General features: G+C 37.6%; 1 pseudogene; it reads left to right on the top strand.

The window, feature by feature from the left end:
- The first annotated feature begins 1939 nt into the window (after window positions 1-1939).
- On the top strand, window positions 1940-24527 carry LOC131399254 (thiamine transporter 2-like; annotated as a pseudogene).
- The last annotated feature ends 1478 nt before the right edge of the window (window positions 24528-26005 follow it).

Below are 26005 nucleotides of genomic sequence, written 5' to 3'. Positions count from 1 at the left end.
TTGCTGAGGAAGACTGACCCTGAGCTAATATCCATGTGGATCTTCCTCCACTTTATATGGGACCCTGCCACAGCATGGCCTGACAAGCGGTGCCTTGAGGCGTGCTGGGATCCGAACCCAGGCCGCCAGCAGCGGAGCGTGCACATTTAATCGCTATGCCACAGGGCTGGCCCCAGACATCTTGTTCTTGTTATTTAAATTTTTCTGGTTAGAAAACCTTGTTTGGTCCAATAACTGTACTTTCAACAAATATTTCCAGGAGACCTTTGATGTGTAAGATACTGTGCTAGACTCTGGGTGACACAGATGAATCCATGCTCCCAAGGAGTTCCCAGGCTAATGAGCAGGTGTCCATGTCAAGACATCAGTACCTTTCAAAGCCATCAATACTACAGACTGTATGGCTTATGCTTACTGACTGGCACTGTTCTAACGTGTACTAATGCGTGTAATCCTCACAACATGAGGTAGGTATTACCATCCCCATTTTACAGATGAGGAATTCAAGGTACGAAGAGGTCCAGTAACTTGCCAAAGGTCACATGCTTGTGAGCAGCAGAGTAGGATTTGGACCTGCTTGACACCAGAGCCCTGCCCTTGACTGCTATGCCTTAATGTCTTGCCAGGACTATAATTAAATGAGGCATAGAGCAAGGAGGGAAAGGAGCTAGAGAGGGTGAGGAAACTTCAGGGGGGAAACGATCAATGACTGCATGAGTGAGATTTCTCATGGAGTGTTAATTGCCTTTCTAAAGGGTGTCCTTGTCTTCCCTTTAGTCCACCAACTTAAGGCCTATCATCCTGAACATAAGTTCTCCCTCTTCAGTATTAGCAACATAAATGGGAAAAAATAGGAATGGAGGGATGTGGAGGAGGCTTACTATCAACTCAAAAAAGTTGTTCTAAGTGTTGTGTTTAATTCCACCCATGACGTGATATTGTCTAGATGTCATGTAATTCTTCTTCTGAAAATAGGTATTGAAAACAAATCAGAGGCCAGCCCGGTGGCATAGCAGTTAAATTCACGCATTCCGCTTCGTTGGCCGGGGGTTGGCAGGTTTGGATCCCGGGCACGCACTGATGCACCATTTGTCAAGCCATGCTGTGGCGGAGTCCCATATAAAGTGGAGGAAGATGGGCACGGATGTTAGCCCAGGGCCAATCTTCCTCAGCAAAAAGAGGAGGATTGGCATCAGATGTTAGCTCAGGACTAATCTTCCTCACACACACACAAAAAAAAACAACAAATCAAATTACCTGGATGGATGACAGTTCAAATTAACTAAAGCTTCTTATGCTAAATCAATATTCACTTTGAGTTTGATACTTAGAAAAAGCAAGAATTTTATCTACTTTATAATCTTGACTCACCAAAGGCTATTTTATTAACTGTTTTTAAAATACACATTAAAATGGATTTCCACTTCGTCAATAGCTATAAGTTAATAGGCTCATGATGGAGGGCATGAAGCTGATGTTTGCTTAGTGATAAAGTCTGTTGGAGACTCTCTTTCCTATCTAAGTTCCGCTAATCTTATCTTCTGCCCAAGATTTCTGTCTCAGGAGAAATTCTCTGATTTTTTTCTACTGTAAAAGATTAAAGGCGAGCATGACTGACTTGCCTAAGCATGCTTGAGAGCAATTTTTCAAGCATGTGATCCCACCATTCTAGCTCAGATGAAACTTAATACCTTACTACCATGTTTCCAAGTAATCATTAGTTTTCTCTTTAGACCAAGAAACCCAAAGAAAAGACTCAGATTCCTGTGTTTTGACCTGTGATGTACTTTCACTGTCACAATGTTTTTTTCATTTTTAAGACTGAAGGACATAAGGAGCATGGGGAAGAGAATGCATGTTTTATGAAAAGAAATCAGTGGGATGGATGACCAGTCTTCTTACATGTTTTTCTCTTTTTTCTGCGTCAGTTTCAACATCTATGAATTGTTGCTGAACATCACCAAGCCATTGCTGGGTTTTTCCCACAGTAATTCTCTGCTTCTTTGGATTTTTCTCAATGATGAAACTGTCAGAGCCATTTGTTGTCCCTTATTTAGCAAGACCAGTTAAAAATATGAGCCTCATCGTGGTAAGTTAACTAACATACTTATCTTAGATTTAAGTCTTGTTAGAACCAATGTCTAAAGACTTGGTTAGGAGCAAAATACCAACACTTCTTACAATCTCAAATGGGAACAAATGGGCCTTAATGATTTCCATGTGTTTGTCATGTAAAAATATAAACTCTTGGGCCGGCCCCGTGGCTTAGTGGTTAAGTGTGCGCGCTCTGCTACTGGCGGCCCAGGTTCAGATGCGGGGCGCGCACTGACGCACCGCTTCTCCAGCCGTGCTGAGGCCGCGTCCCACATACAGCAACTAGAAGGATGTGCAACTATGACATACAACTATCTACTGGGGCTTCGGGGAAAAAAAGGAGGAGGATTGGCAATAGATTTTAGCTCAGAGACGGTCTTCCTCAACAAAAAGAGGAGCATTATCACGGATGTTAGCTCAGGGCTGATCTTCCTCACACACAAAAAAAGTATATATATATATATATATATAAACTCTTTAGCTACAACAAAAGCTGTTTGGGGTGGGTGCCAAACATTCTTACTTTAGTCTTTCAGTTGTACAAAAACAATATTCCAGGACATCATTTCTTATTATCATTAACCTAAAATAAAGTTATCCCTAGATATGAACATATTAGAGGATAATATAAGATTTGGAGGGGAAAAGTTACTGAAGAAGCATGTGAAAAATCCTCTGAAGATTTTTCCCCTCTTTATTTATAAATATGAAGGCTGTTTTTAACTGTTAGATCATGGGATTTAATCCCAAGAAGCCCATTAGTAAGTAGTTCTCAAAGTGTCCATAGTCCTTGGACAAGCATGTCAGCATCATCCTGGAACTTGTTAGAAATGCAAATTCTCGGGTCCCCTCCCAGATCTATGGAATCTGAATGCCTGTTTTTTAACAAACCCTCCAGGTGAATCTGATACATGCTAAAATTTGAGAACCACAGCTTTAAGCCATGGAACAATAACAAGATCAGTCAAGAAACTGTATCGGTTCACTTTCTTTCAGGAAAAAAAAACATGTTGCTAACATCAGTTTTACAGGCTGGTTATTCAGCAAGTGGGGCATAACAATTTTATCTCTCTTTGCCTCCCTTTCCCAGCCACCATCCACATTCCCCCAGCCCACACCAAGGAAACTTTACCCTCTAACCCAAGCCACCATTTTTCCTAGCAATAACACAAGTACATGCCAATCGTGAATGCCATTAGGTGCAAACTGGTTTAGCTGGGAGACATTCCTGGGCTGGATATAGACTCCAGAGACTATCACAAAAAGCAGATCTGGAATGCAGCTTTTCCTGGGTTAGTGAACTCCAGGGAGAGCAAGAATAAAGTTCTACCAAACTTTAAGAACACTTATGTAAAAGTCTACTTGGGAACTCAAGAAGTGAGGGCAGATATTAGGTCGAAACAAAGGACCATCTCAGGCTCAGTAAATCAGTGGGTGTATGTCAGTGGTCTGAGAGACGTTGGGATTTGAGAGGGTCCACCGCAACCTCCTGTATGTCATCTTCTGTTCACTATACATTCCTCTTATGGAAACTGAAATAATCACGTACTATTGATGGGTTCCAATAATTTGCTAATACAACCAGTGTTCCATGGGGGATTGTGGCTAAAACTGACTGAAGCAAGAGAGCTGCTAAGCAATTTCTCATGGCTCCTCCATAGCAGCCCAATAAAGTAAGGCCAAGAATATGGAGGAGCAGAAGATAGACTCTAACACATTTCTTTCTCTGATGCTCCATCTCAAACTGGTCATTTGTTCTCTATTTGCCTGATACCCAGATGGTGTCTCTATGATTGGCACATTCACATACTGATGTGGATCAAAGGCAAAGATAGTCAGCTTCTGCCCATTCTGAAACATCCTTTCCAACCTTCTGGTTCTGACTTTGAAGAAGAGTACCTATTTTAAATGCTCCCAGGCAACAGTCCCTGAGCAGCCCTGGATTGTCCTAGAAAGACTGTTAAGGTTGAAAGCATTATGACCTCTTTTTCCAACCTCAACAGCTTATGCAGATCAAATTACATTTTAAAAATGTAAGAAGCGGATGACTCAACTAAGCCCAACAGCTGCTCTTTCTTTCACCTGTAGGAATGAATCCACATGGTATGAATATCTGTCATCCTTGCAGTTTGTTTCCTTGAATTTCAGTTTCCCTTTGCTTTGCATCGTATTGTCGGAAATTTATGTGAAGTATCAAATTGGACTCACTTTGACACGGGCCAAGCAGTGCGTCCTGGGATTGGTACGTGTCACCTGGATAATGTAAATGTCAGAAACCCATGGCACATTTCACTTCCTGGTGTTTTTGTCCTCATGCCCTCCCTGTTTAATCTTACAGATCGCAAAAGACATCTTTCCACTTTGGACATGCTCTTAGCTGGTGCTGCTGCTCCCTGTGTTTATCCTGACTGATTACATCCTCTACAAGCTGGCCATCATCTTACCAAGGCTTCGGCATTACCTGGCTGCTGCTCATATTTGGTCAAGGATTAGGAGCCATGCAGGTTGTGGAGTTCTTCTATGGTTTGGTCTCTGCCACCGAGGTGGCCTACTATGCCTACATTTACAGCGTGGTCAGCCCAGAGCACTATTAGAAAGTGAGCAGCTTCTGCAGGAGCGTCACGCTGGTGGCCTACACCGCGGCCTCAGTATGGGCCCAGCTCTTGGTATCTCTGGCCAGTCTATCCTACTTCTACCTCAATGTCGTATCCTTGGCTTCTGTCTCCATGGCCTTCTTTCTCTCACTTTTTTTACCAATGCCTAAGACGAGTATGTCTTTTCATGCAAAATCCAGCCAAGAAGTTCCTCCAAAGCCACGAGGACAGGATGCTGTCTTTGAGGAACCTCAAAACGGTCACGAGCCAGTTTGTCAAGAACTAGTCATCGTTTCAGGAAACCCAGATGATGGCTTGTTGAGCAGCCCAAAGCCGAAAAATGTAGCTTTGAGAGTTTTTGTGCAGTGGTTCCAAGATTTGAAGGGATGCTACTCCTCAAGGCATCTTTTTTACTAGTCCCTGTGGTAGGCCTTCTCCATAGCAGATTTAACCAGGTTTTGAACTATATTCAAATCCTGTGCGATTACAAGGCACCATCCTAGAGTTCTACAACATATAAAGGAGTAGTAGAAGCCCTTGCAACCTCGGGGGCTAGGTATACGAGACTTTATCTTATCTATGTGCAGGAAATGTATTCTTTCAAATCTTATTCTTGGATAACCTTGTTGTAGTGATTTCAACACTGAATACCAAATACTTTGAAAAAGAAAAGAATTTTTGTCACAAAATTTTAAAACGGCCATGAATATGGAGCCAGCCCAGTGGCACAAGCAGTTAAGTGCGCGCGCTCTGCTACAGCGACCCGGGGTTCGCCAGTTCAGATCCCGGGCACGCACCGACGCTCTGCTTGTCAAGCCGTGCTGTGGCGGCGTCCCATATAAAGTGGAGGAAGATGGGCACGGATGTTAGCCCAGGGCCAGTCTTCCTCAGCAAAAAGAGGAGGATTGGCAGATGTTAGCACAGGGCTGATCTTCCTCACAAAAAAAAAAAAAAGGCAATGAATATAACAGAAGGTTGATAAAGCTATAAATGGAAGATAAAGTTTCACCCATGCCTAAAAACAGGGGCTGCAAATTGATGTCCCACTGGCCAGACATGGTTTGGCCATAGAGAGTTGGCTGGTTTAAGGTTAAACTATCAAAACTCTTTCCTTTTTCTAACTTTTCAGTAGCTCTAGTCTTTAAACTGTGGTTTGCAAACCATTAATGTGAGGTGGGCAAGTGATGGCCCATGGGCCACCATGGCGAATAGTTGTTATATTTTTAAAAGGTTGTAAGGGGAAAAGAATGCGTGACAAGAGTTATAAAAAAATACAAAAATAAATCCAACCAAACAAAAACAAAGAAAGATATGTGGCCCACAAGCCTAAAATATTTACTATCTGGCCGTTTATAGAATGTAGACCTTGAAATCAATTTAGAGATATCTGACCAGCATTTTAAAATCAAAGAATAGACTAGAACAGAACAGAGTAGAACAGAATAGAGTGAAGAGAATATCAGCTTGTAAGGTTAAGTTATATTTTGTGAAAATTCTTTTAACACTCACATATATATGTACTAGTTGACATATAAAATATCTTTCTCAGGCTGTGGTCAAAGAAGTTTGCAAGTTACTGCTGTAGGATCTACCTTATCATTTCAAGGGTTCCAAATTGAGACAACTTAAATAACATATTTGTATCTTTCCTTAACTCTACATGGGGGGTTTGCCAAAGCTTTCTGATTAAGAATATTTTCCACACCCAGCTTCCCCATTCCCTACCATATCCCGATATCTGCCAGAGTAATAGTTAATCCAGACTGGATTCTTACAACCTTCCACTCCATCTCCTCTCCACAGCCAAGTTATTGTATTATCCTGTATAATTGTCTCTCTGGTCTTTCATGCATGTTATACTTTCATTCAATTGTCATTGGTAAGACCCAGGGACGCAGTGGCCCTTAACAAATAGTAATCCTTGATTATGGAAGAAATGGCAAGAAAAGACAAAGAGCACCATGGAAAGGTGGAAGGCAAGATATGAGAAGGTGGGAGAGGCAGGCCCTCCAAGAGGATATGCTACACCTGAGTGTTATTGCTCTTCCTTGAGTTGCCTGGTAAGTGTCTGCTTTATCCTTATTTACCTACAGATGAATTGCTGATGTTGCATTTTGTCCAATAATAAAAAGGCAGGGAGACTGAGTGATGTAGAGAAGCCTTGAGAAAGTGTCTGGGAGATGTAAAGTTTCCAGCTTCTGCTACTGGATTCACCCTTCAATCTTCTCCCGGCCTTTCTGCTGTGGCAAAATTTCTCTCCCGGCTGAGAAGCTACGGTAGTTTGGGGATTTTTAGGTACTTGTCCACACACTCTTCCTTTTTCCCAGAACATATTTTGTGAAATTTGAAACACTTTTCCAAAGGGATTGAGGTGCGGAGAGGGAGCGAAGATGGCTGATGAAAGAGTTAATGTTCTAAAGTCAGAAGGGCAGAGCCCAGAGACATCTTTGAAGTTAGCCCAACAATGCACATGGATTTTCCTGACATAACAAAGCTTTCACATCAAATAAGACTTTGAAGATATTTATTTTTGAAGTTGGGGTATTCCACACCCACATATTTATTGAACATTTCAGGGTCCATTGTTGAGCTAATATTCTTATCATTTCCCTTTCTGGAAATTCCAATTTGACTCCTAAAAACCTGTTCTAGGATTTGGTTCACCTTAAATTCATTTCCTCTGTAAGTACTTGCTCCTGGGGAGAAGGGCAAAACAATCTTCTTCTTTTCAGATAATGTGCCCTGAGGGGCATGTGTAGAAAATGTAAAATTTTCATAAAATTCATTCTTTAAAAGCCCTTTAGACACAGATATTCTTTAGTCTTTTTGTGACAATACGATCTCTAATTAGTGTCAAATTTTTAGGCAAAACCTGGTGAATTATGATTGGTTTGCTTACTTAAGGCCTCACATAAATTAATCCATGTCTTTAAGAAAGAACGCTGAGGGTGGGAAGAAACCTGACAATTGACTACTTAGCTCACAGCACATTGGAGGAACACATTATAAATATGTCTATATAACACACATTGTAAAATGGATTTCTGCTGGTCATATGTCTTGTGGCTACATGTGCTCCCAAGCAGTTGGTTAGTTGGGTGAGGATTTCTCATCCTCAGCACTATTGACATTTTGGGCGGGGTAATTCCTTGTCGAGGGGGCTGTTCTGTGCATTGTAGGATGTTCAGCAGCATCCAGCCTCTAACCCTCTAGACTTCAGTAGCAACCCCGCCCGCCAGTCATGACAACCAAAAATGTCTTCCAGTATTGCCATCTGTCACCCAGATGGCAAAAACACCCCTGGTGAGAACCTTTCGGTTAGGGTTAGGTTAGATTTTGTCAGGGTCAGAGCTTTTACGATCCTTATCACACTATCTTAAAACAACAAATTTATCTAATTTCCCCAGGAGGCTGTTTTATTTTCAAGAGCAGGGATCCAAAGTTTATCACCATGTTTTCCCACAGAGAAGCTCAGAAATGCTTGATGGGTGAATGAGTGAACAGATACAGAAGAAACGATAAAACACACAAGTGGAGAAGTGTGTAGAGAGAATTCTTGAAAAGAAGTTTGGTATCAGTCAGGGATCTTGAGGAAATTTTTTAAATGATGTTACAGAGAAGATAGAGAAAACAGAGACAATGGCAAAGAGAGAGGCCATCCTTGCTAGAGCCTCAGTTAGACGGCACAGAGAAGGCATGGTAGAAAGAGCTGGCGTTCCGGTTGAAGAACTTGGCACCTCACTCAGTCACCAAGTGTCTACAATTGCCCATCTCTTACCCTCTGCTTTGTCTTGACCAAATTTTAGTCAGGTTCCTCTCTTTTCTATAGGCCCCTAAACCCTGCTTGCCCACAACCCTGAGCAAGCGCAAAAACATGTAGAATGTCCGTCCCCCTGTCCCCATAAGCCTCCCCTGGGAATTGGCTGACCACCACGGGACACTTTCCTGTCACATTCCACTGGTCACTTCCCCGTGCTTGTTCAGCTTCCCTTCCAAAGATCCTGCTTATCTCTGCCTGCCCTATAGCAAAATATTACCCTATAAAAGAAAACCCTTCTTCTGTTTGATTTTGAGACGCCTGCAAATTTCTGCAATCAGAGCATTCTCCCCATTGCAATAGTCTTTCTTCTAAATAAATCCTCTCCCTATGGACATCCAGATTTATTTTTATTTGACACCAGATTTCTGAACCTGAGTTTTATATTCTGCAAAGGGAAGAGGAAAGAAAAATGGCCTCTATGGGTCCTTTCCAGTCTCTGATTTATGGAAACCCAAACTCAGTTGGTCTGTTTCAAACTGTAAGAGAAAATGATATACACAGTTCAGAGAGCTGAATCAAATGACTTTTCATTCAATCAAAGTTCACAATAAGTCAACATTTTTTACCACAGCCTGGGAATGCTTCAATGCTTATACAATGTGGATTTTAACAAATATTATGCTACTTTATCATGCGTAGAATAACAAGATGTAATATGTGTTGATTCCTTTCTTTTCAGGGGCTCTGGCAGCATTCACAGTGGGCTACATGAAAGTCAACAGGGATCTTCCAGTAGAGTTGGCTTTGGGGATCTTCTCAGCAGCAGATGTAGGTTCTTTATTTCTTGTGCATTTCACAACTAGTACTTGGGTGTGCTATGCTGGTTTTTTGACACTCAAGTCAAGTTACATGCTTCTTATAACTGTAGCAGCGTATTTATCATTTCTTTCTTCAACTATCTAAATCTGAAGCAACAAAATATGTTTCTTTCTTTATTCTTCCAATTCCTCTGAATAGCATTTTGCAATGTTATATTTAACGCTTCATATAAGAGACAATGGAACTATATTTCTATTTTAACCAACTTTCTCTTGGGACTTGATTAAGATTATTAACCAGGTGAAAAAATTCAAAGTCCTCACAATTAATAAACGGTGATATATTTTTAGGTTTTGATTTTTTACCTTTTTATATTTTATTTATTTATTTAACAGAATAATTTTATTGATTTTTTTTCTTTCATATTCTCTTTTTTTTTATTTTGGTAAGAACACTTAATATGAGATCTACCCTCTTAATGGATTTTTAAGAGTACAATACGGTATTGTTACCTATAGGTACAGTGTTGTACATCAGATCTCTAGAACTTATTTATGTTGCATAACTGAAATATACACATTTACACAGGTTGATTAGCAACTCTTCATTCTCCCCCCCAAACCCATCCCCTGGAAACCACCACCCTATTCTTTGCTTCTATGAGTTTGGTTATTTTAGATTTTTTTAGATTTGTCGTTCTGTGATTGGCTTATTTCACTTAGCATAATGTCCTCAAGATTCATCCATGTTGTCCCATATTGCAGGATTTTCTTCTTTCTAAAGTCTGAATAATATTCCATTCTATGTATATATATACACCACATTTTCTTTATCCATTAATCCATAAATGGACATTTAGGCTGTTTTCACATCTTGGCTATTGTGAATAGCACTATAATGAACACGGGAGTGCTAGTATCTCTTCAAGATCCCGATTTCAATTATTTTGGATAAATACTCAGAAGTGGAAATTTCTGGATCATATGGTAGTTCTATTTTTAGTTTTTTGAGGAAGTGCCATACTGTTTTCCATAGTGGCTGCACCATTTTGCATTCCCACCAGTGGTGTACCAGCGTTTCAATTTCTCCACATTGATTTTGTTCTATTAGCAACATAACGTAATAAAATGTGATTATATCTAATTTTGACTAAGTTTAGTCTTCACTCCCAATTTTGCCTACCTGCTTGAATAATCATAGTACATCTATTTCTTTTTGAAACAACTTATCAAACTCGGAGCAGTTACAGAGGTGAAGCTGTTCCATTAAATTACATATAAAAATAATAAATGCTAAATCATGCAGGAGTTTAAACATATGAAACGTTTGATCTAGATTAATGAAAAAGGAAAGAAAATGAGCTAAGGAAGTGGTGGATGTTGCTTGGAGAACACTTGAAGGGTAGGTGTTGCTTCTCATCTCCTGTGAGGCAACGTGTTTAATTTTAATTAGGAAATTGAGCAGAGATAAAGCAAACATCTGAAAATATTTTCCTTGACCTAACATTATTGGCTACATGATCTTTGACATGTTCTTTGGCCTTAAAGTTTTCTCAGAGACCTAGGGAACACCATGAAGTATACCAACATATGCATTATGGAGTCTCACAAGGAGAGGAGATAGAGAAAGGGGAAGAAAGACTATTTAAGGAAATAGTAGCCAAAAACTTCCCAAATTTGATCAAAAGCATTAATTTACACATCCATGAAACTCATAAACATTAATTTAAGACATTAATTGACACATCTAAGAAGCTCATCTATGAACTACAAGTAACTTATGGTTGGGTTTAAGTCTCCCAGTTTGCTATTTGTCTACTATTTGGCCCATCTGTTCATTTGTCTTTATTCCTCTTTTTGAGTTATTTGAGCTTTTCTTTTTATTCTATTTTTATTTCCTCTATTGTTTTTTTTTCTTGTCTATAAGTCTTTGTTTTATGTTTTAAATTGGATTAGATTTTTTAACTCATTAGTTTACCTTGAATTAATATTATACCACTTCATGTATAAATACTCTACAGAAATATAATTCTATTTACTCTCTGTCCTTTGTGCTTTTTTGTATATTTTACTCTGATATCTGTTATAAACCCTACAATATATTATTATTATATTTGCTTTAAATAGAATATTTTTTAGTTAAGACAAAAAAATCTTTTATATTTACACATCTCTTTACCATTCCCACTACTTTTCATTTCTTTCTATACATCCAAGTTTCCATCTGATGTTGATTCCCTTCAGCTTGAAAACTTCTTTTAATGTTTCTTGTAGTGAAAGCCTCTTAGTGACAATTTCTCTCAAATTTTATTTATCTGAAAATGCATTTTATTATCATTTTTTAAGTATATTTTTGCTGGATTAGAATTCTAGGTTGATAGATTATTTTTCCTTTGGCACTTTAAATAGTTCTTATTCCATTGTCTTCTGGCTTGCATTAAGGGGTTAGCTGTCATTCTTATTGCTATTCCCCCAAATGTGAAGATATTTTCTCCTTTGGCTGCTTTTAAGATTTCCTGTTTTTATTTAATTTTCAGCAGTTTGACTATATTTATGTTTTCTTTATGGGAAAGTATGATTTTTAGCTCACTCTGTTTATTGTTATTGTTATCATGGTCTTCTCTATCTTTCAACATCCTAACAAGAAGTAGATCTCTATCTTCCCCCACTTTCATTGTAAACATTTTGTTTTCCCTTAGCAATATAACTCTTGATTAGGAAAAAGAACTCAAGCCAATCCTAAATCAGTTTAGTTTGATGCTCAATGTCTACACTTAGGAGGAGGGAAAACCTGAATGTTGGTAAAACAATTTTTCAGAGTTATTTGTATTGTCCCTGAACACAGCTTTTGCATAGTCAAAAGGTAAAATATATTATTCTTGAATATTTCAGAACAGATTGGTTCACAGCCATTTTGCATTTCTATTGCACACCATGAGGCAAGTCAATATCATTCTATTAAGGAAACAAATAGAAAAATTTGAAAAATAGAAAGAATTAAGAGTCAGAATGTGAGGTGGTTTAGGAAAAAACAAACGAAATTGTTTGATGTTCGAAAATTCTCAGAATGTTTTATTGTAGACAGGAAGGAGGTAAGGGGTAAGTCCCATGAATAGTGAGAATTCTGAGATTTGAGGATAGGCTCATAATCTGACTGTCAGGGTTTTCCCAGAGAGTATGTTGAGAGCTTTCTACCTAAGGCCCAACAATCATCTTTTATCTAATTTGTCAATTCAGTCAGATGATCAGTAAGTTTAGTGAAGAGAAGAATTATTTTAGACATAATTAATTTTGGTTACATTTTAAAAATTATCTAATTACTGGGCAGGACTGAACAAACCTAGTATTTTAATGTCAGGAGACACAGTGGGCAAAGAAGAGAACATGACCTCATTGGTGTGTGAAATTTGGTGTTAAATGAAATTATCACTCACATATCAAACTCAGAATACTGATAGAAAATCATTTTCTCTATTGGTGAATCCAATCTCTATAACTCCACTCATATCTAATTACTACTCTAATTTCTAGGCAAATTTTAAAGTAAATTTAGCAAGGATAGGATAAATTTATTTCTAATACAAAGTGTTAGTGTTCAGGTTTGGAAGAAATTCTAAGATTATTGACCATCCATGGTTTCAACCATCATGTGATACCAGAAGTTCACATAAAATAGTTTGTGATTCTTCTGTAAGAAGATATTTACTTCCTATTTCTTTTTAATGACATATTTTTTATTTTTTTTCCCCTAAAGCCCCAGTAGATAGTTGTATGTCATAGGTGCACATCCTTCTAGTTGCTGTATGTGGGACGCGGCCTCAGCATGGCTGGAGAAGCAGTGCATCGGTGCGCGCCCGGGATCCGAACCCGGGCCACCAGCAGCGGAGTGCGTGCACTTAACCACTAAGCCACGGGGCCAGCCCTTTTTAATGATATAAAAACTAATAAATTTAAATAAACATTAGTCAAAGCAGTTATCTAGTACCAATTAATTATTTCCTGATGGAGGGCAAGCTCTGTGAGGGTAGAGTCAAGCTTGTTGATTATGATGCCCCTTGTGTTTACCCTAATTCTTGCTCCATGGTGGCCACTTGATTAGCATTTCTTGAAAAAAAAAAATGAATGAATACTATATAAAAAACAAGAAAATTTGGGCTATCAAATTTTTTAAATTTAATCAGTCTATTTTTATATAGGTACAAGCTATGGTTTTTTGTTACTGCTTTAGACAATGTTCCTGTTACTGTTTTTCTTTTCTTTTTTTTTTTTTTTTTTTGTGAGGAAGATCAGCCCTGAGCTAACATCCATGCCAATCCTCCTCTTTTTGCTGAGGAAGACCGGCCCTGAGTTAACATCTATTGCCAATCCTCCTCCTTTTGTTTTCCCTTTTTCTCCCCAAAGCCCCAGTAAATAGTTGTATGTCATAGTTGCACATCCTGCTAGCTGCTGTATGTGGGACGCGGCCCCAGCATGGCCGGAGAAGCGGTGGGTGGGTGCGTGTCCGGGATCTGAACCCGGGCCGCCAGTAGCAGAGCACACACACTTAACTGCTAAGCCACGGGGCTGGCCCCCTGTTTTTCTAATTATAGGGTAAATTGGTAAGTGCCAATCCCATAATTCCATAATACATGGGACATAAATGATCAAATAAAATTTCAAGGTGGTTCTAACTTTTAAATTATAGACTATCCCAGTGGCTCATCTGTATTTAGTGCTAAATGCCTAATAGAAGAAAATGAATGTAATTATTTTTCCAAGAACTTACTAGCCTTGAGCAATATACTCTGCATGGTAGTGCTATGTCTCCACAGTGAGGGAGTGGATGTCATTGAGAAATGATCCAGTAAGAGCTTTGAAATAAGATTTTAGATAGTATGATTACATGTAATTCAGGTACTGGTCAAGTAATTTTGGGGTTTAGACTGAAAACTCTTAGGATTCAATGCCACTCTCAGCCTGCCATCAGAATTGTTTTTCCTCTGAATCCACCACATGTACAGGTCTTATCCAAAACCAAGTAATCACTGACAAGCTGTTTAAGCAACTGTACAATTAAATCAAGATTCCAGCCCGGAATAATTTGCATACTAAAAGGGAATCTGCCATTTGATTTAATCTAGTATTCAAAAGCATCAATCTAGTGTAACATTTGTTCAAGGGAAAAATTGTTAGCTGAACAAGTGGCTCCTGAAATTGCAAGGCCCATTTGGACCACCTGCTATATTCACTTCTTGGGACTTAGGGTTGTTTATGGGTCTTGTTATGTTTAGCTGGTAATTTTTTGCACTGAAATAATGCATTTTCATTGAATCACATAATTTTCAAATGCTTGCATTTGTTTTTTTTTTTTTTTTTTTTTTTTTGTGAGGAGATCAGCCCTGAGCTAACATCCGCCAATCCTCCTCTTTTTTTGCTGAGGAAGATGGCCCTGGGCTAACATCTGTGCCCATCTTCCTCCACTTTATATGGGACGCCGCCACAGCATGGCTTACCAAGCAGTGCGTCGGTGCGCGCCCGGGATCCGAACCAGCGAACCCCGGGCCGCCGCAGCGGAGCGCGCGCACCCAACCGCCTGCGCCACCGGGCCAGCCCCTGCATTTGTTTTTTAATGTGAAGATTTTTGGAGGTGACGTAAAAATAGTTAAAATCTTTCATTTGGTTTCATATTTTTAAGTAGATTCAAGTTACAAATGTTTTAGCTAAATTACATGGAAGAATTATTTTGCATATGTCAAACTTGCCTGACTAAATTTAAAAATGCAATACAATATTATTTAAAATGAATTAATTGCAGATTGAAGCAACTGTGAAAGGAAATAAATTTGTGGATTTTCCAGAGAAAAATTCACCTGTTAGAGTGAAACTGCTAATTTAGACAATGATCCAGTGGACAATCTCCAAATAAGTAAAAATATATCAAACCGGCCTGTGTTTTCACTCACTGATATGTTTAATTTAAAAAGTGACTGCTAAACCATATCTATATCAAATAATGTTCAATGCTTTTTCTCCGATGTTTGGAATATTTGGTTTAACTTTAGAAAAGGTTCACTAGTATTAAATTCTTATCATAATATATCACATCCCGTGGAATGTTAAAACACAACATTTCACTATTCTGTTTATCCTTCTTTCCTTTTTCTCTGCTGAGAGAGCTTTTAGCAAGAAACTGTCAACAAAAGCCTGAGCTTCCTGAGCAGAGCAGCCTTGGGAACAACACAATTTACTGTTCTGAATTTAAATATTCTTTTAAAACGTGTTCTTTCAAAACTCTTTCCATTTGTACAATGTTAGATTTCAGATTGCCCTTAATCTCAGCGTGCTCTGAATGCTGTGCTCTGGTGATTGGAATCAACACCTTCATTGCTATGGTGAGCCAGACCATCATGACTGTGGCTGTGATTGACAGCCAGGGACTGAGGCTTCTAGTCAACATTCAGGTAAGTGCATTGCTTCTGTGCTCCCAAAGACACAGGGGCATATCTTTAAAACTACGTATATACATACGTACATATATTTTTTATCAGATTTACTGAGATATAATTTATATAAAATAAATGCATACATTTTTATGTACAGTGCTATGAATTTGGGCAAACATACAGCTGTGTAACCGCCACCACAGTGAAGATAAAAAACAATTCCTTCACCCGAAACAGTGCCCCATGCCCCTTTGTAGTCAATCCCCTCTCTTCACTCCTATTCCCGTTCATAAGCAACCACTCATTGGTTTTCTGCCCCTATGGCTTTGTCATTTTAGAAAGTCGTATAAATAGAATCATTTTGTAGATAGCCTTTTGTTTGGGGCTCCTTTCATTTAGCATAATGTCTTAATGGAATAATTTTGTATTGAGGAATATAAATATGTTGTAGTTAAGATACATTCTATTTCTTAAGAAACACTTTCATTAAACAAGTGACCTTTTCACTATACAGGTGAAAGAATGAAAGAACTACCTAAAATAGAGCCATAAAGTCATTCCAGTTTAAGTGGTTCTCATTACTTACAGCTAAATGTTTTTCCTTACCCTAGCTAAAGTTCAATCTTATTAAAGCTTGGTTCACAAATTCCATAATCCTACTCAGTCTCATGGACAAAATGGTCAATTTTACATATCTCTATAAATATTCAGTACAAAACACTTAGAATATTGAGCTATCTTCTTTAAAAACAAAAAGATAAGAAGAAATCATTTCAGAAAACACAATTAAATGAATAACACCAGGACATTAAGAAAATCTATTTTAATCTCACACTTCTTCAATAGAGGGAAGGATAGCTTCACTCAATAAATATTAAAGCTAAGATTTGTATATATTCAATAACTTTTGAGATCCTAAAACAAGCAATTATTACTTTCTAAAACAAAATTTGAATTACTGATTTGTTATCCAGTTTGCCATTTGCTCTCCAGTTTTTCAGAAATTATTAAGTGTGTGATATGATGGAGAGAGTACAAGCTTGAAATCACCAAAATGTGGATTTGAATCTTGAACTTTATTAGTGAATTTTTAAAAACTTTTTATTTTGGAAAATTTCAAACACATCTTTAAAATAGGGAGAATAGTATAATGAAGGCTCGTGTACCGATCATCCAACAGTACGATCAGCATTTTATGGTCAATGTTGTTTTTTTTTTGTGTGTGTGTGTGAGGAAGATCAGCCCTGAGCTAACATCTATTGCCAATCCACCTCCTTTTTTTCCCTTTTTCTCCCCAAAGCCCCAGCAGATAGTTGTATGTCATAGCTGCACATCCTTCTAGTTACTGTATGTGGGACGCGGCCTCAGCATAGTTGGACAAGCTGTGCGTTGGTGCACGTCGGGGATCCGAACCGGGCCGCCAGTAGCGGAGCACGCACACTTAACCACTAAGCCACGGGGCTGGCCCCTCTATCTTGTATCTTGACCATTGTTTCCTGTTTTGTCTGTAGCCACCACACAATTCCTCACCCCTGCCCTAGAGACGTAAACCTTTTTTTTTTTTAATTTCTCAGTTTTCTCATCAATAAAATGGAAATTATAATACCTACTTCATGAATTCTTAGATTAAAACACACCATTCCTGACCCCTGGTGTCCTCAATACATAAGTGTGTTTCTCTCTTTTCCTAATTGAATAAATAACGTCTATTCACATTAATCGACACTGTTAGGACACATTTACCTTTTCTAAGGACTTCTACATTAATCGTTTCCAGATATTTCCTTTATTTTTACACAAATCCATTGTGTCTTAATTTGAAATTAATGAATCCTATAACTGAAATAGGCAAAACAGAACTTGAGATGAAAATTACCCATCAATCTGTCTATCCTCCTTTCTCCCACTCTTTGGTATAACCTGATTTAAATTTCTGCTTTGTTGGCAAATCAATACATTTTGACCTTTCCAGGGAGTTCACACAAATCAAAAACTGGGGAAAAAAGTAATTTTGGCAGAAAAAGTCAAGCTTCACCTTTGTTTCCCCTGATAATTCAAGATTTCCAAATCGTTTTTCCTTCTGAACCAAGGGGAAATTTAGATTTAAGTCACTCCTCCAAAGGCTTCGTATTTATTTTTGTCATAGCTTCTCTTTCAGTCTCTGCCAACATCCTCAATGCTAGAATGACTTTCATTGAGGCTTTTTCATGGAATTTATTTTAAAACTCAGCTCCTAAAGAAAGGACTAATTTACCCAGGTGCCAGAGCAGGGTAAGCAAAAAATATACAGTACAAAAGCATAACAGAAGACAAATCCTATTTCTATAAAATATTTCCCTAGATAAAAACGGGTAATTGCAGATCCCTGGTTTTGAAAAGCAAGCTTCTTAAAAATTGATTTTTGGCAGGAATCTAATTAAATATGCTTGAATTAAACTTCCAAGAGCCAAGAACGCAGAGGCATATTGATAAATAACTCCCAAATCGCAATCATAAATGTTCATTTATCATTGATTATGGGCCGGCCCCGTGGCTTGGCAGTTAGGTGTGCGCGCTCTGCTGCTGGAGGCCCAGGTTCGGATCCCGGGCGCGCACCGACGCACCGCTTCTCCAGCCATGCTGAGGCCGCGTCCCACATAAAGCAACTAGGAGGATGTGCAGCTATGACATACAACTATCTACTGGGGCTTTGGGGGGAAAATAAATAAATAAATAAAATCTTATCATCGATTATGCATTTATGATATTCATGAGCTCCTTAATATAATGCCAAATGCGATTTTAAAAGATTGGAATTAAAAAGTAGAAAGTCAGCATTTTCATATGACACTGGGATTCATCAGAGAAAAGGCTGCATTGAGACATCTTGAAGTAATTCTTCCATTTTCTCAGCATTTGTCAAACTGTTATCACAACATAGGCTATTGATGGATTTCCCAGTTTAAGAGGACCATGAAGATCTTAAAAAGAGATTATAATCGCATCTTCAAAGATTACTGAAAGGCTAGGGAAAAAAGGCCCATGAGAAAAGCTAAAAGAATCTTTTTCCCTCATCTAGAAAAAGCTAAACAATAATTTAGTAATAATCTTTAAGTATACAGCCAGTTACATAAGGATTGGTAACTATAGAAACTCTACCTTTACTGAAGGCATAAGAATATACTGATATACCGATGATATAAAATAATTTGGGGGGATTTATTTTTAAAAAATAGATGAAATTCATAAGTCTAAAGTATGAGGAGGTTTTGGAGGGAGTGAGTGAATAATCACACAACCTCTCAAAAAAGGTTAATTTTTAAAAATAATCCTTTAGTAAGGTAAGTGAAGTAATAACACTCCACAAATTTTACACCAAAACACCCAACTATTCACGAATTGGTGACCTGTTACAATATGTCTCCATACTGATTCCCCCCAACATCCATTTCCACCCTCCAATTTGCAGTGATACCCTTTGGAATGGGGAATAGATTTGGTAAACATCAATTTCTTCTCTGACGATAAGACCCCCTCCCATTCATGAATCTCATTGCCTTCACCCTCTTCCTCCCTGGGTGGTCTTGGGGCTTAAGATATAAAAATCAACTCTTGAACCAATAGGAGGGGGAAAATATTTTTTCCTCCTACTCTATTTGGTTCTCTGCTGAGTCTCTGTAACAAAAGACAGATTAATATGAGAAAAGCATACAAATTTATTTGATACAGGTTTTAGGTAACACAAGAGCCTTCATAAGGAAATGAAGACCCAATGAAATAGTTAGACCTGAGTGTTTTTATACTAGATTTGATGAAGAGTGGAGAGTTGTGGAAAAAATGTGATAGGACAAAAAGGATATGAGCTAAGAATGGTAAACTGGGGGGAAACTTCTTAGCATGGCCTGTTCATTCAGATTCCCTCCGTGTCCCTTTGTCTTTGAAGATAAGGCTGCTCCTTTCCTCTGGATTTAGAGAGGGCGCCTCTCACATGAGGGTCCCATGACCTGCTTTAGGGGAAGGTCAGAAAGTCTTTCCCGCACCTGCTGTGTCTCAAATTCCTTCAGCTAAAAGTATTCAGTATGCCAAGCTGCCATATTTTCGAGTAGCATGTCTGTACCTTGTCACCACCAAGTTTGGGAAGTACACATGAAAAAGAAGAGGGAAAGCCAGTGTGCAAAGTGGCCCCTTCATGTCACGAAAACCACAGCTACTGTGCTGCTCTGTCTTTCCTGTGTTCACTGGGGAATGGAAAGTGATCTTCCCTAGCTCCCTTGGCAGGAAGCCATTGCACTTAGCCAGTCTGGGACCAGACAGATGGACCTTGATTACACACTCCATTAGATTATCTAGCTAGGATAACTGGTACTTTTGTCTACCTTAAATTAAATAAAAATTAGAATCATGAAAATGGATTTTTAGTTGCAACCCCAAAGGGCTTTGTAAGGGAAGGGGCGTTGTAAGTAGAAAGATTACCTCACAAAAAGCAGAACAATGATGCTATTATTTTAAGTGCATGAAATGAGGATTCGTTCAGATTTGGGGCAGCCTCAGATACATCAAAATTGAAATTTTTCAGATGTGTTTAAAGCATGTAATATTTTCCAGTCCAGATAGCTCTGATGAGCTTTTTCATTTCATATTCATCAACTCGAACATGTGACATGTGGGGTCTGTCAACCTTAGGTTTCACTAGTTCATAAACTATTTTGTTATCTCAACTCAAATAGTTGAGGTTGAAAGCCAAATTTTCATTACCAAACATAGTAGCTGCTTATGTGGATTTTCAGTGAATTTGGGTCCTGCTCATTCAGACATTGTCTTATGTTCTTTATTTTCTGTTCTAATGGAGATGACCTCAGTGCAGTGACCTTCAGAGGCATGGGATTGAGGGATTGAGCTTAATGAAGGAGAAGGGGGGTTCTGGGTTGTTTGAAATTCAAACACATTTCAACAAGTGTTTTTAAAAATATTAAATTAAGAAAGACTTATTGCCATTAAAAGCAACAAACTTTTAAAAATGTTAAAATAAGAAAGGCTTACTTCCATTAAAGGGAAAACAGACTAGAAATCAGAAAAATTCTTACACTACAAAACACTTAAAACTCCTGGGTAACATTAAAACATTTTTTTTTAATAAATGGCTGAATTGATAAGAAATAAGAAAAATCCTCAGAGGCCAAAGCAGGAACAGGAAACCAGATAGATAAGGAAGCACTGAATCTGTCATGTGCTCAAGGCATCTGCTGATTCTCCCAGTGACCTGGAATTTTGGCTTTAGGGGCCACCCTAGAGGGCTATCTCCTCAGTGAGCAGTGAAACAGAACAAAATATGAAATTAGAGGGGAGAAAAATCTTAATAAAGAAGACTAATCTGGGCGGTGTCAAAGGAATTTACCCTAGGAATTTGTTTTCATAAGCTAGCTCTCAGATAATTCTGGGGCCTAATTCCTACAGGCTAAATTTTTTTTAAGTTGAGAATTTAGTTTAAAGTGCTCCTGATTGCCAGCAGCCCCAGACACATATATGTACCAAAGGCTAATGCTCTCTGGAAGAATGTCCCTCAATACAGCAATCAAAAAATTGCCACAGATAAAATTTGATCAAATACGAACTTATGATTAAAAAAATCCAAAATCATACAAGGACATGAAGTATCATGAGCAAGACAACTGAAATAATAGATGGCAGAATCAGACCAACAAAAGATTGAGATAGAAAAATTATCAGTATCGGAATATAAAATAAGATGTTTAATATGTTTATACACAGAGAAAAATAATAACATAAGAATGAAACAAGATACATCATGAATGATCAGGAATACTTGGGAAGAAATGGAACCAATCAGAATTAGAAACTTAATCAACATGTTAAGAGCAATTTAGACACATATATAGGAAAAATTATTGAACTGGAAGAAATCATCTAGAATGTAGTGCAGAGAGATAGAAATGGGAAAATTATTAACACACATGGAGATTAAAGTGAGAAAGTTCAACAATTATCTATTTGGAGCTCCTTGAGGAGACAATAGAGGTAGTAGAGAGAGGCAGATAAAGAAATATTCATGGGCCGGCCCCTTGGCTTAGTGGTTAAGTGCATGCGCTCTGCTGCTGGCGGCCCGGGTTCGGACCCCGGGTGCGCACCAAGGAACCACTTCTCTGGCCATGCTGAGGCCGTGTCCCACATACTTCAACTAGAAGGATGTGCAACCATGACATACAACTATCTACTGGGGCTTTGGGGGAAAAATTAATTAATTAATTAATTAATTAAAAAAAAAAAGAAGTTAAAAAAAAAAGAAATATTCACTAAGAATGTTCCAGAAGTAATAAAAGCCATGTATTCTCAGAATTAGAAAGCCCCCAAAATCTTAAAAACATAAGTGAAAAGAAATTCATATCTAAACACACCGGAGAAAACCAAAGAAAAAGAAATCTTAAAAACAGAGGAATAAAAGGAACAACAGTTACAGAGAAATGACAATTAGATTGACAACCGACTTCTCAGTAGCACACAATGGAAGGCAGAAAAACAATGGCTTCAATGTAGGGGAGAAAATAATTGCCAGCCTAGAATGATACACAAAGAGAAACTATGTTTCATCAGTGAGGGCAAGGTGAGCACATTTTCAGATAAACAGAAATGTAATGAGTGTGTTCTCACCAACAGATTCTTACGAAAGCAATTGCTAAAGAATGCACTTGAGGAAGAAGGAAAATTATTCCAAAAGAAGATACATGATGCAAGAAAGTACATGAGAAAAGAGGTAAACGTGTAAATCTAAACAAACACTGACCGTGTAAAAGAGTAATATTTATATATCTTGAGGAGTTTTTACAAAGATGAATAAAATACTGAACAACAATAGTATATAAATCAGTAGAAGAATGTTCCAAACTAAAAATTATTGATTAGACCCTGCTAGGGTAGCACACCAAGCAGAGAGTAGGGTAGCAGTCCATCTGGCAGGGAGGTCTGTTTTATCGCCATCCTTGTTTAGAATTGCTGGGGCATGGCAATAATAAAATGCAGACAGACTTCTAATCAGTTTTATTATTGTTTTTAAATTCTCTACAGATAATTCTCCCCCTTACAGCCTGTACCCAGAGCAGACAACTCCCACCACCGGCGCCGTTATACACCACGTTTTGTTTACTTCAGAGTTAACATTTCAAGTGTAACTACTAAAAATTTAGAAATAGATTACATAATTTCGGTACAGAAAAGAATAATAAAACATACTATATGGAAAAATATTAACAAAAATATTCAAGAAAGGAGGGGGAAATTAAAGAGCATGAAAATTAGGAAAAACACAATGGTAAAAAAGAAATATAAACATGTCAATTATCACTAAAATAATAAATGAGCTTCTAGACTGAACTACCAATTCACAGGAAGTAGAGGAGACAGAAGAAGTCATTAAATGACTTCTAGGTATATCACCAAAAAACACCAGAATCTGGGAAACTCTACAGTTTTTTCAATAAATAAAATTCGAGGGGAAAAGAAAGAAAGATTGATAATGTCTTAGGAGATCTATCAATCAGTTGCAATGTGTGAATCTTATTTGAAAATATATGAGAAAATATTATCATAAAAATATTATGAGACAGTCAGGGAAATTTGAACAGTGACTAGATGATATTAAAGAATTATTAATTTTTTTAGGTGTGAGAGTGGTTTCTGGTTACGCTTTCACGAGTCTTTATTTTTAAAGATACAAACTGAAATATTTATTAAATTATATGATACAAGATTCAAATTAATCTATGAGGGGAAAGGGCAAGTGGTTGGGGCATTGATGAAACAAGATTGGCTATGAGTTGGTAATTGATGAAACCAGGTGATGGATATAAGGGCATTTGTATACTATTCTGTCCACTTTTGTGAATGCTTATAGTCTTCCAAAAATAAAAATCAAGAAATTCTAAGCTAACCTACCCAGTAAAAAAATAAAAATAATATTGGCAGGCTGGATTTTAAAAGGGTCACAACTATATTCTATTTATAGGAAACACATGTAAAATATAAAGAGATATAAAGTAGGGGGGGAGAGGGAAAATTCATACCATGCAAAGAAAAATTTTAAAAATTTAATACAGCTAAATTTTTAAAAGATAAAATATAATTAAGACCTCTTGATACAGGTATATAAAGAGAGTCATTAAAAATGATTAAAGGTTCAATTTATTCATTAAGAATATATAATGAATTCTAAACTTCTATATATCTACTAATATAATTTCAACATTTTTGGGTAGAAATCCTGTGCAATTTTTTTCAAGTATATTACATTCTGGGGAAAAAAAATAAGCTCCCATTTCATATACCAAATGTGAATATGAAAAAAAGAAGAAAAACAAGAAAGAAGTTCATATATATACACTATATATATATGTATACATATATATATACACATATGTGTATATATATATGTATACATATATATATAGTGTATATATAGTATCTATATTTGGAGAGTTTCAGTTAAAATTTATTGAATTCTTACTATCTAGATACTCTTTTATATACTTTATATGTAATAATTCATTTAATCCTCACAATAAATGTGTGAATAGTTATTATTCTAATTTTACAAATGAGAAAACTGAGATAGAGAATCAGTGACCTGCTAAAGATTAGTGACACTTTTAGTGTCAAATATCCATTTTTATGTGATTCATTGATTTCTCTTTTTTAGTTTTTAGTTTATGGAAGTTATTTTTCTGTCATTGCTGGAATTTTCCTAATGAGAAGCATTTACATAATCTATTCAGCCAAACGTGGAAAGAAAAATGTAGTTCTACCACTAGTTGGAATCCAAATGAATCAGAGGACTCAATTCCTGATATGAGCACAATAACACAATTTTAGCCTGGTCTCTCCTACAATGAACTCAGAGGACGGGCTACCTGAATATTTATGGTGCTCAACAACATGGCATTTTAATGTTTTATCCTCAGTTAAGATACCATGAAAGACTGAATTGTCATAAACCTCATCAACATTACATCAAAACTTCAGCTATTGGCTGGTGAACTGGGTACAACCAAAAAATGGAGCTGATCAAATTAAAACAAACCATTTACCTGTCCTCAGTGAGCAACTGGGACCCCAAATACTGTTTCAATACTTTCAAGTCCACCCCCAAAACAACGTGGAAATCAGACAAGTGGGACCATCCAAGAGCAAAAACATGAAATATCCTAGACTGAATGATATATGTCAGCCTTCTGTGATCTATATCTTAAAGTGTGATGTGTTTTGATTTGGATAGTAGAAAAAGAAATGTATAGTGCAGACATGATACATACTAAGTGATCAATATATGATAATCATTTATTATGATACTAATATTGTAACTACCAACAAAATGTTGGAATGGGGGAAATATTTAATTTCCACAAACTGGGGCAAAAAAACTAAAGAAAAAATTTTAATTAAACTTTACCATGACCCCGCATGGACAGATGGAATATTGTCATGATTTCAGTTTTTCTCAAACTAATTCATAAGTTCATTGCAATTTGTGATGGTCAGTTTTATGTGTCAACTTGACTAGGCTACATTCCTTATTTATTCAGTCAGGTACAAATCTAGGTGTTGCTATGAGGTATTTTGCAGATGTGATTAAGGTCGATAATCAGTTGACTTTAAGTAAGGGCCATTATCTAGATAATCTGGATGTTATTATCTGAATCCTAATTCATACCAAGAAACTAAAAATGTTATGAGACAGGGTGTCTTGACATGAGTACAGCCATGTTTGGCCGCTCCATTGACCTACAGCCACCAGCACAAAAAGAAATACAAAGCTGCTTTCTGTGTGGTGGGAACTGGCCTTTTCCCGGGAACTGGCCTTTGTCCCACGGAGAGAGTTGCAAGTTGTAACATTTCAAGGCTCTTGGAGCGTCGTAGCCCGGAATGGACTGGCCATCTGTGCCAGGCTGAGACGATAACCAAAGAGAACAATGCACGTACACAACTACTGGGCTGGGACGTTAGCCAGGGGGCTCAGTGCACGTACGCCACTGATAACCATTTGTGCATGGAAACACTAAATGCTTGCTCTGCAAACTCTGTAATTGCTTACTCTGAAAATTACTGATGGTATAAAAACTGCTGGAAACTGAGCCCCGGTGAGAGTTCCACCTGTGGAAGGGACACCTTGCCCAGGACGTGTGATCCTTGCCCAGCCGCGTCGATTGACAGGGCTCTCCCGGCAGTGGGGCGTGGATGTTGTGAGTAACTGATTTGATGTGAAGTAATTGATTTGATATGAAGTAATTGATTTGATGTGTTCTCTTTTCGATCAACCTAGTGTTTCTCTTT

This window comes from Diceros bicornis, chromosome 37, assembly GCF_020826845.1.
Source record: "Diceros bicornis minor isolate mBicDic1 chromosome 37, mDicBic1.mat.cur, whole genome shotgun sequence".
NCBI classification, from domain to species: domain Eukaryota; kingdom Metazoa; phylum Chordata; class Mammalia; order Perissodactyla; family Rhinocerotidae; genus Diceros; species Diceros bicornis.
This window is presented reverse-complemented; position numbering and strand designations above follow the sequence as displayed.